We start from the raw sequence: 12993 nt of genomic DNA on the forward strand, positions 1-12993 counted from the left end.
CAACCTTGAGACGAGTGGGCATTGAGCTGACTTCAGAATAGTCTGATGCAAATCTATCTCCTGAAACATTTACTGAAATAGCCACACCAAGCTGTGCTTCGCTGCTCTGGTACTGGTCAGGCTTTAACCATTATGCTTCTTGTTGCAGATAGCACATGGCCATGTGTGAGTCTGCTACTAACATGGCAATTCAAGTGACCGTATGGAATAAAGCCAACTATGTGGGAATTAAACAGTCCACCAGTATGATCAGAGTATCAAATATTATTTCCCTCATTTCACACTGACAAGCCGTTCAATCAGGTGCTACTCTTTATTTATATTTTGGTAGAATTGCTATTATAGTTCTTTCACTCAGACATGTGTAAACCATATAGGACTATGGTCTTCTTGCCCAGAAATGTTTTTTTTGTAAAATAAATACAATCTCGGTGGCAAACATGTGGAGTACGTTACCTCAAACAACTTGAGGTCTTTTCATAAAACCTTCTCGGTCTTTCAAGTTGTGTTTTCTCACACAACCCTGGCTTGCCGTTTTACCAAATGGCTGTTTTTTATTTAGCTGCATTATGCTGTACATTTCTTTGTGTGGAGTAAATTCACTGCCTTCTTTCTGTGGATTGACTAGCTTTAGAGCCCATTCTCACATAAGTTTTCCTAACTTTTTTATAAAAAACAAGCAGCCTAAATCCTGCTCTATGACAATGTTCTCGAGACTTTTGAGAAGCCTGGCAGTTGGGCATTTTACACAGTTCTCTCTTGGCAAATTCTAGATATTTATGAACATCTGTAACCCCAAATATATAATAATTAATTATAGTCTGAGTCCGATTGAAGGGATTCACAAAGGATAGGACAATGTTATATTCAGTAAATAAAGTAAATAGAGGTACCTTTTATTTGCAAGGTATTCAGGGACATTTTAAGGATTTGGGGACCTTGGGCAAACGGATTTGGGGGCCCTTGTTCAGAACTGCTTTGAATTTATGCCGCAGCTTTTTCATGCCCTTTTTGGCTGTGCCAATGGCAATGCACATGCACACTCGCCCACATTTTAAATGTGTTTAAATTTAATATTTAGGGATAGTTACTTGTGTTTCCAATTTTAACAGAGCAGCAGCACACCAGTATTGTTGCCAATAATCTCTGTGATACTTTCCCATTGCTCATGTGTGAAATCCTGTTTTGATCTGGAATAACCTTTTTTATGGAAGATGCATTAAATTAAACACATCATTTCTCTGCAGAATGTCTGTAATAGACTCACACATCACCCATAATAACAATAAATGAAAGGGAAATGGTATTTAAAACAATGTGTTTAAAAATTAACCAAGGCCATCAGGATATGACTATCTGCAGAACAGAGCTGGTTTATCAGCCCCCACCCCCCATTCCCGAAAGACTAGGGCCATGGGCCAGAACCCACTGTGCCCATGCCTAAAACGTCTCTGAAGGTATTGTAAGAACAAGTTAAAATGCTTTCAGTAGACAGACACACACATATCTTTCATTTGCAAAGGTTCTAAAGAGGACCTACTTTCTGCCTTAATATCATGATAGTCTCTACCATCAGCATTCATCCCAATTCTCAAAACTGAAATTGGTGACAGTCTGCAAGTATGCTCTTCCTCTGGCTAGTTGGCTAGTGCAAACCAAGACACAAGTGCAATGAGGCGCTTCACAAGCTATAAATAACAAAAGTACAGTAACATCATAAACAACTGAGGAGACAAGACCAATTGGTTTAGATTCTACAGCATTCTAAAATTGTGTGTCTTTATGTTCACTTGGAATTCAAGCAGGTTTGGGGAGAGTCTGGTTTATTCAGGTAGTTGTTTCCATTGTCTTTGTGCTTGGCAAGAAAAAGGCTGTTTCAGAGTTTTGGAACTTTTGTTTTTTGGGTGGAATTCATAGAGCAGACTAGATTTCTTTCTAGTGTCTTTCATCTCTTGAGGTTCGCTTTCAGGTACATGGGGACTAGGAGATGTAGCACTTTACAAGTGATTTCGTTTTCTAACATCCAATTCACTGTCAGTGAGGCTGCGTTTGTTACGGTTAATCCAGCAGTTAAGAATTTAGGAGGGAAAAGGTAATTCGTTATTGCTTGCTTAAGGATGTTAAATCCTCCTTTTTAGAAAATAAACTCTTCGTTCTCTAGCTTTTAAGAACACGCTGCATTTTCTTCAGGCAGGATGACGCATGTTAAATAACGTTCACAGTGGAACGCTCTTTAGACTTCTGCATGGATGATTATTCCACTATGTGTAAAGGTGGGGGTTGTTGTAGCTGAATGGTGCAGTATTACAACTTAACTGCAGCGTTCACCCAGATAAAGTCGGATGAGCGTGGCTCTTGTCAAATCATGGAAGCACTGCATTTAATTTTCTTGTCCAGACTTTATCAAATGTTGAGAAGATATGCATTATTGACTGTGAAGTGGCAAAGTGACTATTTTGCAAACCTGATATGCATGTGACAACGCGTCCAGCCCTTATAAATTTCCTGTACCTGGACACGTTGGAGGTCGGTGAACCTTTTAGCCGAGTTGGGCTCTCCTCATCCTTGAATAGTCGGGTCACTTAAATCAATAATCAATAACTGTTGTGCGCGATAGCCAATACTCAATTAATAGATCGAAATAACATATTGGGAATCAATAACAGTTGGTATTTCGACGCACCATGACCTTTCAGTCATGAATAACCACACTGGTTTATTAAAAGTCAGTGAATTTATTTCCCTATATTAACAAAGCTAGCACAATGTATATAAGTCTCAAAACCAAATGATATATGTATACGAACATTACTAGCTGTCCATAACGGCGGAAGAAACGCAATCTACGCAAAATCTGAATTATGATACATTCAGTTATGGCAATGCAAATCACTAATATGAGTAACTGTATTTGACTAATCTCGTACATTGGTCAGCATAACAAGATTTCAATCCAACATGGTGCATCAAGTTCATACATCGACTAACCTCTAATTAGCATTGGCATGTGGGGCTTCATGCAAAACTAATTTAGTCAACACGAATTTGGAAAACTTCTAGCTTGGGCCCTATCAAAATAGCAGTTGGTACCTAAAAGGAAAAACACAATGCATAATACAATTATCCTTTCATATTTACCAATTACATTCAGCATTCAAGAAAGTCTTCGTCCTTCAGGTACCGGTTCGACAGCATGGGGCAGAATTTCAAAAGGGCAAAGTTAAGGGCAAGTTTCCTTGCAGCAGCAAGGAAAATGGGCAAAGTTACTGCATGGGTAAGACGGGGCAAATTAAAGTTAAAGTCTCTAGGGTGAGAATTCTCAAAGTCTCTTTCTCAGTAATAGAGAAAAGGGCATCAGGATGTCGTCTAAGATGGCGTCTGGCGCTTGGCTTCAAAAAGATGGCATCAAGGAAAAATGGCTGACTTCTCTTTGTCCAGTGGGTTTAAGTAAGAAACATTCCAAATTCTGCAGGGTCTTCCATTGGAGGGTTCATAGGGTAGCTTCAAATTGACCAATGAAAAATGTCTTTCTACTAGTACTCTTTTATGCATACATTGTCCTTGGAGCCTTGGAACACAAGTTGCAACATGGTTTGCCAATTAGTTTGATATCTGTACCCTCATTGTCCGCACCTGCAGACTGACCTTGGATCAGAGGGGATGAAACCGGCCTAGTACGTAACCTTGGAGATAAGTGTATTAGTCATCTTCTACTGGAAAAATACAACTTTAAGCAAGAATATATGTTACATTAGTTTAAGGAAAAGTCACGCAGTTAGAATTTGAGACCAGGCAAATAGGCCAAAGCCTCTACTAAATTTAAGCTAAGCACAAACAGTTTCAATAAGAAATCATGGCACACATTTACAATTATGACGGATTACTACAATTTTCAGTTCTTCATGATTAATAAAGCACGTTTATAATATTGGCGAACTACCCCGAGGGCACAATTTCCCCCCGTACATAATTTTCTTTACTAAAATCACACTACATTATACGATTTTGGTTACATGATGTGTGAATATATGTAGGACCCTCTTTTTCTGCGTCATCAATCCCTCCTCTGATGACTAATTATGTCATCACATCAAATCTTCCCACAAATTTTATTTCATTAAAATTCTGTGTTAGTAATTTGGCATTTCAGTCAATTCCCTCTTTCTTTTGGTTCCCTTTGATTTTTCTCTGTATATTTTCTACTATTTTGTTTTCTATTTTCTCTTCTCTTTTCCTTTTGTTCCTTGCTTTCAATATTTTGATAGCTTTCCATATTCCCCAAATGCCTAATACACAAATTAATATTATTAATATTCCCTTTATTATTTTCAGTAATAATCCGTTCCAAACGTTGCTGAGCCAATTTCCCACCGAAGCAAATCCTTTTCCAACCTTCTCCCATACTCCTGGTTCTTTCAATTCCTTTAAATCTGTACTTTCGTTAGTTAAGTTAGTAAGCATCTTTCTAATTCGCCCACTGCTGTCTGGTATATATGTACAACAGTGACGAGTACCAAGCATTTTGCAAACGCCGCCATCCTTTGCTAAAAGAATGTCTAAGGCAAGCCGATTTTGAAGAGTCATAGCTCTTTCTGCAGCTAGTTCAGCATCCATCAGGATTATAGCTCCTGAGAATTTTGTCAGCATGTTATCCACAATAGTAGACAACTTTTGTATTTTGATTGAATTCAATATGACTCCCACTGAAGGAATCAAAGCTCCAAATATATATCCTACCACACCAGAAGCTGTCTCTCTCTTCTGAACATGATGTGATTCAGACAGCTTTGGAAATTTCTTTAAGTCGTCTAGTTGATAAATCTTTGGGAACACTATTCCTAAATAACATCTCCCAGACCATCCTTTAGGAAGACGATAATAGGCGTTAAGTCCACAAATGTAATATATCCCTGGAATAACTGGGTCTTGTCCATTCAGCATGAACGTCCATTTAGGTTGAAACAAAAACGTGTGTTTACATTCACTCGTTCACACAAAAACTGTGTCATAATATGATTTATGTCTATGTATACAGAATCTCCCTACGTGTAATGTATCTAAAGCTATTTTCCCTTGTGTCTTTATCTCAGCAAAAGCATAGTTATCTACAGATGTCCTTTTGTGTAATTCCCTTTCCAATTCCTCCTTCATTTCTTTCCTCCTATCGTCAGTGCGGTCTAAAAAGTTTATCTCCAGCGGTGTAAGCAAACATGTAAGGTTCTCTCTATGTGCGTGAGCTGTGTGAAAAGGTGACAACGGCTCAAAGAAGTCTCTCATCAATTTTATATAATAATCTCTGGCTACTTTACTCAGGTACTCGATTATGGGGACATATGCAAATGTAACATCATAATTAGAGTAAAAATAATGAATATACTGCTGACCATAAAATCTGGACATTATTATACTACATGTAATTCCATACGTAAGAGGCATGCTATGATATGTCACCCCTTCCACTACTGAGGTAGGTATTTGTGTGCACACATAACAATCTTTCGCATCCATGGTCTCAACATACTCACTCAGCAAGCGATAGAAAACATTAGACGAAAGTTCCTTTTTATCATGCAGATGCTTTTCATCTTGTTCGAGTCTCTTTAAAGCTGTTAGTTCAGTAGTAGTAGCAGGGCTAGAAGTATAAGCATCATTCATCCCTCTCTCATCCTTTCCATGCATTCCAAGAACTATTGCTACAATGATTAGTACGCATGCAGTTATTAGACCTATACACACATATTTACAACACTTCATTTTATGCCCCTGTGTAGTGTAGCCTGTCATGATCTGTATAGAATCAGAAAGTTGAAGACACTTTATCATATCGGATTTGCAGATATATACAAAGCTGAACGAGTTCAATATTCACACGGTTTTCTTTAGCAGCTTAGTCTCTTATCGGTTAGCAGCTTTGTCTTAAAATCGGTTTCGGAGTCAATCAAGTTTAGCAACGTCTTAGCTGGTTTAAAAGTCAATCAGGTTATCAATGTCTCATTCGGTAAAGTTCATGGAGTTTTACTTCTCAAGTGCCAAAGTGAAGTTCTGCCTCTTCGTTCTCGAGACTGAGAGATAAGAACTCGTCTGACCAATCGTTAGCGGCTATGTATGCCCACTCCGGACCAGAATACCTTCTGCTCTGTATTCTTTTTCTTTTCAATTTTGCATCTCCCTTTGATTCTCTCTCTCGGGTGCTTTCTTCCTTGGTCAGGTCTTCCTCTTCACTTGGTGTTGCTATTGCGCCAGACGCTTCTTTTCTTTTCTCTTTCAACTTTGGCTCTTCATTCTCATTTGGTATTTCTTTAGTCCTTAGTTTCACTGGTGATATACTTTGCCTCCGTTTCGCACTGTTTTCACCTGAGGGACCTGCAACCGGTTTCAAAAGGGGTTGAGCGATTTCACTTTGTCCCTCCTCTTTTTCTTCCTCCAGGAGGTCGATCAGATTTTCCTTTTCTTTTCCTGTATCGTCTGCTTCTGGGAAAGCCCTCCTCTGATCAGGCTCTCCTTCTTCTTCACTTGTTGCAGGCTCTTTGTCACCCTCAGGGTCTCCGTCACTTTCTGATGTCTCTCCTCCGTTCTCCTCAAATGGATCGGCTGTTTCCTCCTCAGAGAGTATCTCTCCCTCCTCTAATTCTGCTTGTTCACCTCCAGGTTCTTGTTGCTTTGTCTCGGTGCCTGGTACTTTTTTGTCAGTCACTGGTGATTTCAGTGCTTCAACTTCCTCTTCAGTGGGGCACGTCACCCTTTTCGTGTGACTGGCGTGAATCCAGTTGGGAACTCCCGCACACTTTACAGCGGTAGTAGTCGTCAGAATCACTTGGAAAGGCCCTTTCCAACGAGGTTCCAGACACGACTTCCTCACGTGCTTCTTAATCACGACCCAGTCGCCTGCTTTCAGGGCGTGTCCTGGACCTTGGATCGGTGGCAAGGTGGTTGCCTCCACCTGGTGAGAAAAAGAGCGTACCACATCAGCTAGACCTTTGCAGTAGTCCTATACCATATCATCTGTTATATTCAAAAGAGCATTTGCAGGAACTGCTGGAAGTCTCATGGCTCTGCCCATGAGGATCTCGTGCGGGGACAGTCCAGTTTTCCTATCAGGGGTGTTTCTCATAGACATTAATACCAAGGGCAATGCGTCAGGCCATTTCAAGTTTGTTGATGCACATATTTTCACCATCCTTGACTTCAATGTACCGTTCATTTGCTCCACTAGACCTGAAGTTTTAGGGCTGTAGCTACAATGCAATTTTTGCTCAATGTTCAGCGCTGCGCACAATAATTTTATTACTTCGTTATTGAAGTGACTTCCCCTATCTGATTCTAAAGAGATCAGGAATCCGAAACGTGGTATTAGTTCCCTCAAGAGTAGTTTGGCAACTGTGAGACTGTCATTTCTACGTGTGGGGTATGCTTCAATCCAGTGACTAAAAATACACACAATCACCAACACATACTTCAATCCTCCAAGCACAGGCATTTCAATAAAATCCATTTGCATCCTGCTGAATGGACCTCCAGCTCTCCCAATGTGGCTCAAATTTACTACTGTTCCTTTCCCCGTGTTCATTTGTTGACAAATTACGAAACAATGGCAAACTGCTTCAGCAACTTGACGGAATTTGGGGTTAAACCAATCAGTTTTGAATAGTCTGACCATGGCGTCCCTTCCAAGATGAGCCTGTCCATGGTAGAATCTGGCCAATTGCGTCAACAGGCTGTTAGGCAGAACCAATTTCCCTTCACTTGAGACCCACAAATCATCTGGTTTCTTTACACATTGCAATTTACTCCATGAGAGTTTCTCATCTTCACTAACACCGTTCTGTAAAAGACTTCAATTCATCTATTGTATCTACAACCTTTAGAGCAAAGGCTTTGCTTGGTTCAAGTTCTGGCTCATTTATCAAGTTCCATTCGTCCCTGAGCAATATACAGTTCAATGCGCAAAACCTTGCGACTTGATCTGCATACCCATTTCCCAAAGAAACGTAGTCTTGTGATTTTGAGTGTGCGCTGCACTTTACCACCGCAACTTCTCCTGGCAACTGAATGGCATGTAACAACTCTCTTATTCTTTCACCATTTTTCACTGGTGATCCTGAAGAATTCATGAAGCCTCTCTGTGACCACAATTGTCCAAAGTCATGCACTATTCCAAATCCGTACTGGCTGTCAGTATAAATGGTGACTTTCATCAATGCGGAAAGTTGGCAAGCTCTAGTAAGTGCTACCAATTCCGCTACTTGTGCGGAGTAAGCTCCTTGAAGCCAAGATGCTTCCAGAACACCTGTTATCGTACATACAGCATATCCTGCTTTCAATATTCCCAGTGCATCTCTTAAACATGAACCATTGACAAAAAGGACTTGATCATTTTCTTCCAACCGGGTGTCTTTGATATCAGGTCTTGGTTTTGTACAAAATTCAGTCACCTGAAGACAGTCGTGCTCGACGTCTTCAGCATTCTCAATTTCGACATTCTCACTGGGAAACAGGGTTGCTGGATTCAATGTAGTGCACCTTTTCAGCTGCACATTTGGTGAACCCAAAATTATTGTCTCGTACCTTGTAAGCCTAGCACCAGTCATGTGCTGTGTTCGGGAACGTGTCAAAAGTATCTCGACTGAGTGAGGGACCATGACTGTTAAAGGATGTCCCATCACTATTCCTTCACTCTGGGTTAGGCTGATACCAACTGCTGCTACGGCACGCAAGCACCCTGGCAGTGCTGCTGCGACCGGAACCAAAGTAGCTGAAAAATATGCTACTGGTCTGTTAACGCCACCATGGGCTTGAGTCAAGACAGACAAGGAACATGCATCACGTTCATGACAAAACAATGTGAAAGGCTTTGTGTAATCAGGCATACCTAACGCTGGAGCCCTGCACATGCATTCCTTTAATTCAATAAAAGCATCCATCTCATCTCCCTTTAACTCTATTTCATCCAGCGCATCTTTCTGGGTCAGTTTCAGTAAAGGTTTTGCTAGAGTCGAGAAATTGGGATTCCATTGACGACAATAGCTCAGCTTCGGTGGACTCATCTGAAGTACACTTGTTATTCTTTCTTTCATAATTCTTCGCGACCCTTTCTCTATTTGGTGACCCAAATATTTCACTTTCTTCTGGCAGAATTGTAATTTCGAAGGGGACACTTTGTGTCCGTTCCTTCCCAAATGGTTCAATAGGGCAATGGTATCTGCTGTATAGTCACTTTCTGTCTTAGATGCGATTAGCAAATCGTCAATGTACTGCACCAGTGTTGATTCAAATGGTAACTCCAACGATTCGAAATCTTTCTTTAGAATCTGATTGAATATTGATGGTGACTCCGAAAACCCTTGCGGAATTCGACACCAACTGTAGACCCTGTCCAGAAATTTGAAACAAAAGAGAAATTGGCTGTCCTCATGAAGAGGCACAGAAAAGAATGCTTGTGACAAGTCAATGACTGAGAACCATTCAGCATCACAGGGAACTTGAAACATTATCACAGCTGGGTTTGGTACTACGGGACAACATTTGACTATTATGTCATTTATCTTCCTCAAATCCTGAACAATCCGGACCTTTCCACTCGGTTTTATCAGTCCCATAATTGGTGAATTACATGGACTGCTTAATACTTCTTTTAGTACTCCCTGTTTTACGAACTCATCAATGAGTTGGGCGACTTTCATGAGGGTGTCTTGGGCCATATGGTATTGTGGGGTCTGGGGAAAAGTTACATTGGGTTTCACAGTCACTTTCACTGGTTCTACCCCTTTGACCAATCCTACTTCTTTCCCTGTCATATCCCACACTTCCTTTCCGACTGTTTCCTGTAACTCAGCGGGAATGTCTGCTTCAGTGAGCATTGGGTAAAGAGTAATCAGGGGATACTCTTCATCGACAGTTTCCACTTCGTCCCCTCCTACACTGTCCTCTTCTTCCCCATCACTGTTTGTCTGGATTTTAATTCCATCATTAGAACACATAATCGAACATCCCAATTTGCACAATAGGTCTCTCCCTAACAGTGATATCGGGCTTGAGTCACACACCACACATTTATGTGACCCTTGATAGTTACCAATTCTGGCTTGCACTGGGTCAGTGATTGGGTTTGTCAGGTACCTATTTGCTACTCCCACTACTTGAACTGTTCTCCCTGAAAGTGGCAAATTTGGTACTTCGATGCTCCTAACAGTAGAGCGGGTAGCTCCCGTGTCAACCAAGAATGAAACTCGATGACCCATAACTCTTCCTTCCACATATGGACCCTTTTGATCAATTTCCAAAGATGCTGCAAGCATACAATTTCCCTCTTCATCTGAACTTTCACTCTCCCATACATCGTTTATTCCATCCTCACTGTGCAAAGGGAATTGGTGTACTGTGTCATTTTGGTTCATCACTTGACCCGTGACCTGCTGAGGAAGCATTACCTGTTGCTGATTCATTGGTGCTAAGGGTATTTGCATTTGCTGATTAGGTACCATAGGGAACTGCTGTTGCATTGGCTGCAACTGCGCCATTTGCGCACGGGGCATTTGCACCTGTTGCGGTTGTATGGGTTGTAAACCCTGCATCTGATTCATATTATTCGGAAAATTTGGGTTTGGACCCCTCAATTTCGGTCCTCTCATATTCTGAAATGCATTGACATCATTGTTTTGCTGACCTACACCTTCCTGCACCATCATTGGGCACTCCCGTTTCCAATGCCCGACGATTCCGCACGTGTGACATGGCATCACCTTCTTCATTGCCTGTATACCATTTGGAATCATAACAGTATTTATGTCAGGACCATTATTCACAAAACCTCCTCGACCTCTGCCTCTCATCTGTGGCTGAAACATAGCATTTCCCTGCTGTTGCTGCTGCGGCATCTGTTGTTGAAAACCTTGCAAACCTTGCAAACCTGTCTGAGCTGCTCTAAGCTGCATCACCATCACTTTTTCCTTCAACTTTTTCTGCTTTGCCTCAATCTCATCACTGCAGTATTTTGCATAGTTCAACACTTCATCGATCGATTTTGACTGCCAACAAATCAAATGCATTTTAATCATCTCAACCCTTCCACAAATCTGAACACGAAATGGAGCATGTCCTTTGCCTCAATCGTCTCCGTGCCACTGTAATTTTTAAACGCTTTCAACAATCTCTCATAGTACGCATGTATCGATTCTTTAGCCTCTTGTGCTGTTCTGTCAATCCTCTGCCAATCCACATTTTTCGACGCAACCTTGGTTTTCAAGTGCTCGATCACCTTATGGTATAAACTCATCACCATAGGTGATGGTGCACCTGTGTCCCTATCTCTCTCTGGTTCACTCGTCGGCCAACCTACAGCTCTTTTACAGTCTTCCCATAAATCTGCCGGAACCACAATTTCAAACAAGGTATTCAGGTCTTCCCAGAGACATTTTGCGAGTTTCACAAATCTATCTGTCTGTTGATACCATTCAATCGGTTTCTCCCTCAATTTGGGGAAATCATCCGTAAAGGATTGAATATCGCACCTGTGCCATGGTACATGTATAAGTTTTCCCCCTGCTGTCTCTCTCATAGGCAACATGGTTATGAGATTGTCATTCTGTTGTGCCTTTTCATTCCGATCTGGGGTACTTTCTTTCTTTTTGTCCTTTTTCTTAACCCATCTACTTTCCCATTTATCTAGACATCTCCAGACCTGTGCGCTCTGCAGTATCTCTTTAAGGTGCGTTTTCATCCCTGCCGATCTCATATGTTCAAAATCTTTTGTCTCGAAGTCTAACCTGTAGCTTCTGCTTAAGTGTTTGGTCTTACTTATATCGATCTCGTTTCTGTCTGCAATTTCTTGTAACTTCTTATGTATGTTGCTCACTTCTCTTGTAATCCTGGGGCACATGTATCTCAGCTCTTCTTCTGTGTATGACTCTAATCTGTTCAGACCCATTGTTCCCTCTACTAGTTCATCTGCTTCCATGCCCAATCTTATCCTATTCAGGTATTCTTCTCCCTTCCCACTGGATGTACTCTGTGGGGAGTTCAGACTGTTGAACCATTGTGTTAGCTGTTGCGCGTTCAGTCCCATCAATGTAGCACTTACATCAACTGCTACTGATGGTTGCGGTAACGTTTCAGTCTTTAAGGTTAACAGTATTTATAGTGGTGGATTTGACCGTACCACTGTCGACGGAGCACAAATTGGAATTGGACTAAATTCAGACAACGACCCAGATCCATTTGGCAGTATTGCTATCGGAGTTGTTTCTGGAGTAATTTCTATGCATCTTCTCCCTGTCTCACTTTGTGTCATTACCCCTTGGTCGCATATATTTGAGTTTGCCTGTATATATAATGGTACTGGCGGACCAACAGTGATAGGCAGAGATATTGCATCTGGATTCTGTCTGTTCCCTGAATTCTGTGGCATGTTAATCCCCACATTATGGTTCATCATTGCTGGCATACCTGATTGGCTTTCTGTTACTAGGGTGTACCTCAGCACTTCTTGTACCTGTTCTTGAGGCATCAAAAATTGTGTTGAATTGAACCAATGTCGGTCTTTGATGACCCTGTCTTCCCTGAGCCACTAAGCCAGAAGTTGTTCCCATGTTATGCTCCTCACAGCAGTGTCTTTGAACCTGCGGCTGATAATTATCGACAGGTTTCAATTTAGGCACGTCAGGATATATTCTCTGGACTTGTGGTATTTGTGGTGAAAAAGGCACATCAATTTCTTTTGTTAGTGGTTTCTAGCTATCAGCTCCCAAATTGCTAGTGTCTCAAACTGTGCTGGCCTTGGAGGTACTTTTATGTCGTATAACGAAAATCTTAAATTCTCCAAAACCCTTAGGTTAAACGACCCATGGATAGGGAACGCTACGCTTCCATGCTTCTCTGTTAATTTGCACCATTGCTTTAGCCAAAGACATGGTGCTACTCCCTTTTCCTCAATCATGATGTAAGCTGGTGTACCCTCAGGCGGTGTTTCTTCTCCCACATTTGCCTTAATGTAAGCAT

General features: G+C 41.3%; 1 protein-coding gene across 5 annotated transcripts in view; it reads left to right on the forward strand.

The window, feature by feature from the left end:
• OSBPL5 (oxysterol binding protein like 5) overlaps positions 1 to 12993 on the forward strand; it is a 1002849-nt gene that overhangs the window by 904107 nt on the left and 85749 nt on the right. The gene's annotated exons all lie outside the window — the stretch shown is intronic.

The sequence above is a fragment of the Pleurodeles waltl genome, chromosome 3_1, assembly GCF_031143425.1.
Source record: "Pleurodeles waltl isolate 20211129_DDA chromosome 3_1, aPleWal1.hap1.20221129, whole genome shotgun sequence".
In the NCBI taxonomy this organism is placed as follows: Eukaryota; Metazoa; Chordata; class Amphibia; order Caudata; family Salamandridae; genus Pleurodeles; species Pleurodeles waltl.